Below are 3,435 nucleotides of genomic sequence, written 5' to 3'. Positions count from 1 at the left end.
CAACCCACCCACCCCCTCACCCGCTCACCCGCCCACTAGCCCACCCGCTCCCTCAGCGTCGCTGGTGTCTGGTGCCTGTGGTGCGCGCTCACACCATCGGCCGAATTCCCAGTCCGCCCGCGCGAGGTCGGCGGGAGCTTTTTGTTTCCCGGTTCCGGCGTTTGAGGACGTTTCTTGGGGGGGATTACTTCATTAATTCACTCCCGTGGTGATTTCTATGTGTTCTTGGTGAACCGGCTGAATTTCTTGCTACTGCTGCAGTTGTAGTAGTAATAGTAGTAGCTGGGCATAAGGGTAGAAATTGTAGTAGTAGTAGCAGTAGCAGTAGCAGTAGTAGTTTTAGTAGTAGTTGGTGTTGTTGAAGTAGTAGTAGGAGTAGTAGTATCGCAGAGACTACGTTTGAAAACAGTACCAGCGGGGGTGCCAGTCTTGCTGTAAGTTGCAAACGAACACTTTGAAGCAATGCAAGCACATCCAAAGTTATTTCCTCCGACCGTTCAGAATACCATGTGAAAAAGTCATGATGTAAAGATAGTTGCTTTTCTTTTCCTTAAATGTGATTCTTTATGTTAACTGTACATTGATCCTGTGGACTGTGTTGTTGCTATGTTATAGTGGATCAGGTCCTGGATTCTAGAATCACGTTTGGGAACACATAGTATAACACGGTAAGTTCATGGGTCATGTGATGATGGTGATGATGATGATGATGATGATGATGATGATGATGATGATGATGATGATGATGATGATGATGAACATAATCATGATGATGATGATCATGATGATGATGAGGATGATGATGATGATGGTTGCTGTTGTTTTAATCACGTTCCTAAAGAAGCCAATAAGCGTGAAACTTCGAACATATTTTATGTCATAAAACCACAACTCAGAAATACTCAATAAACGTTTTATTAATTGTTTTAAATCGTACCTAAAACCAGAATGACAACGACGACGACGACGATGGTGACAATGATGATGATGATCATGTAAAATACTTATAAATTAATCAAAGCAACAATTTTTGAAATGTTGTGAACTTCTCCGTTTGTGTACAATAAAAATGATGTATTCAAACACGCATGCGATGTCTTGCATTCATGTGATAGCTCAATCCCAAATTATTTTTATAATACTAATACTACTACTAACAATAATAATAGCAACAACAACAGCAACAACAATTATAATAATGATGATAATGATAACAATAGATTATAACAATACATAATAAAGCTAGATTGCATTTGTATAGCGGAAAATTCCCGCTCAACAGAAAGCTCTATGCGCTCTACAATCTATCTCATCATTAATGGTGCCACTCTTAGTATTATTTGCTGCTTCAATGTTGTAAAAAGTAGGACAATCTTTTAACGCCAAGGGACATGAACAACAAAAGGCGAATCACTGGCCCCAGTTGTTTAAGTAAAGAAAAAGTATTTAAGAAAGCTTGAAATAGTGCATAATTTGTATGGGACAAATCCCTGCTCGACAGCAACTTATATGCGCCTTGCACTATACAATTATTATTATTATTATTATTATTATTATTATTATTATTATTATTATTATTATTATTATTATTATTATTATTATTATTATTATTATTATAATAATAATTATCGTCATCATTGTTATTATTAAACCCAAAAAATCCTAGAAAACTTAAGGCACACTATCGGCTTCCCGTGAAGCATACAGGGAAAGCAGCTGATTACTCATTCCCAGATGAGTGAAGTGAGGAACATTCCTGTAAATTGTCTATCCCAAAGACACAACGTGACGATATGACGGTATGTGAACCAACGACCTGACAGTTGCAAGTCCGAGAGCCTAACCACCTACGCCACTGATGTAACGAAGACACACGTGCATCTCAGCGTAGATATTCAGCGGGTGGTTGGCGGGTGTTTTGGTGTGGTTTGCTCCTTCTTTCTTATTAAACCACTATCGTCCTCATCTCTCCTCCTTTTTTGTGTTTATTACTCTCTTGCAAATCTCTAATCTTCGGCACTTCAATGACTTTATTATGTTGCAAGTGCCATAAAAGTCTTACTAAAACTACACCAAAAGTAGAAATTTGCATTTATTAACATTTACCCAGAGTCAAAAGAGTAACGACAGCTTTTACTGGTGAATGTAGGTCAGTTTATCACCAGACCCCTTCCTCTTGTTTGATGTTTTTTTCCTTGGTCATTTGATAACTCGATGCTGTGGACTGTTTTTAGTTAAAACAACCCAACGACTTTCGTTGCGTTTCTGCATGTTGCAAATTAGCCAAAACACAACAACATAAAGCAGCACCGGACAACAAAAGTGCGCCCGCCGTACAGGTTTGATAAACTAGGCCAAAGTGCAGTCAAAAGCTGGAATTTTTGGTCTAATTGCAACAGGCGTGCAGAGTCCCGAGTTTCTACTGCGCTATTGTCCGCAAGTGACGCGTATCGAGCTGTAAATCAAAACATCGTATCATAAACCTTAATGAATTATTCATAAAGGTTCCGGCTTGGTTAGGAGCTCACTAAAAATAAACCCGTACCCTGAAAAAATGAATGGCGTTTTAACAGAGTGACGAGATTTTGATTGTAGTGTCGTCTAACTACCCTACCCCACCCCCACCTCCCCTCTTTTTTCCCGCCGACTCCCTCTGTCTTTCTTCTGCCCCCTACCCGTGCCCCATAGATGAAAATGTGTAGTGGGATCTCACAAACACTAATCATGCGCGTGAGCTCAGATGGAAATGGTCAATCTTTACTTTGGTGTACGGATCCTGCCTTCGTGTTTTTCTTCTGTCTCCTTCTTTGATCTTATCACTTCGACATATAGAAATGACCGGGTTTTAACTTCTTATTATTTGGTCATATCGAAATGATATAGTTTAAACTTTTTACCTCTTTAATATATCAAAAAGGCCTAGTTAAAACTTTTCATCACTTGGACACATCAAAATAACTTAGTTTAAATGTCCCACTAATTGAACATATCGAAATGCCTGTGTTTTAACTTCTTGTCAATTGGAAATACAATATATCGAAATGACCTGCTAGTTTAAACTTCCTACCAGTTGAACACATTATTACACAAATTACCGAGTTGAAACTTCTTATCATTGGCCCGTAATGAAATAACCGATTTGAAACTTTTTATCACTTGGTCATGTCTAAATGACCGAGTTTAAACTCGTTCGGAAAGGAAGAAATGCATAAAAGATTGTGGCCTTATACCCGTAAAGTACTCGTAAATTCACTGGACATAATCATGGGTAAGTGGTCGTCACTCTCAATCTGTCCACCTGACCTGTCACGTGAAACATGTAAATTAAGAGCACCTGCTGCTGGGTACTTGTGTTGTTGAGAGCCTCAAATTATAACAAATCTCTTGCCTTCTACAGTAAATCTCATAAACCATTGAATTGGACATACACGCGGG

The 3,435-nt window shown here is 38.8% G+C and overlaps 1 protein-coding gene across 1 annotated transcript in view; it reads left to right on the top strand.

Moving 5' to 3' along the window:
- The first annotated feature begins 172 nt into the window (after positions 1-172).
- LOC101857469 (pre-mRNA-splicing factor CWC22 homolog) overlaps positions 173-3,435 on the top strand; it is a 58,736-nt gene continuing 55,473 nt past the window's right edge. The window contains exon 1 of the mRNA XM_035968409.1: positions 173-668. The gene's annotated coding sequence lies outside the window, so the exon portion shown is untranslated. The remainder of the gene's footprint in view (positions 669-3,435) is intronic.

Source organism: Aplysia californica, unplaced genomic scaffold (genome assembly GCF_000002075.1).
Source record: "Aplysia californica isolate F4 #8 unplaced genomic scaffold, AplCal3.0 scaffold00057, whole genome shotgun sequence".
NCBI lineage: Eukaryota > Metazoa > Mollusca > Gastropoda > Aplysiida > Aplysiidae > Aplysia > Aplysia californica.
The sequence above is the reverse complement of the archived record's forward strand: the minus strand, read 5'-3'. Positions and strand labels throughout refer to the sequence as shown.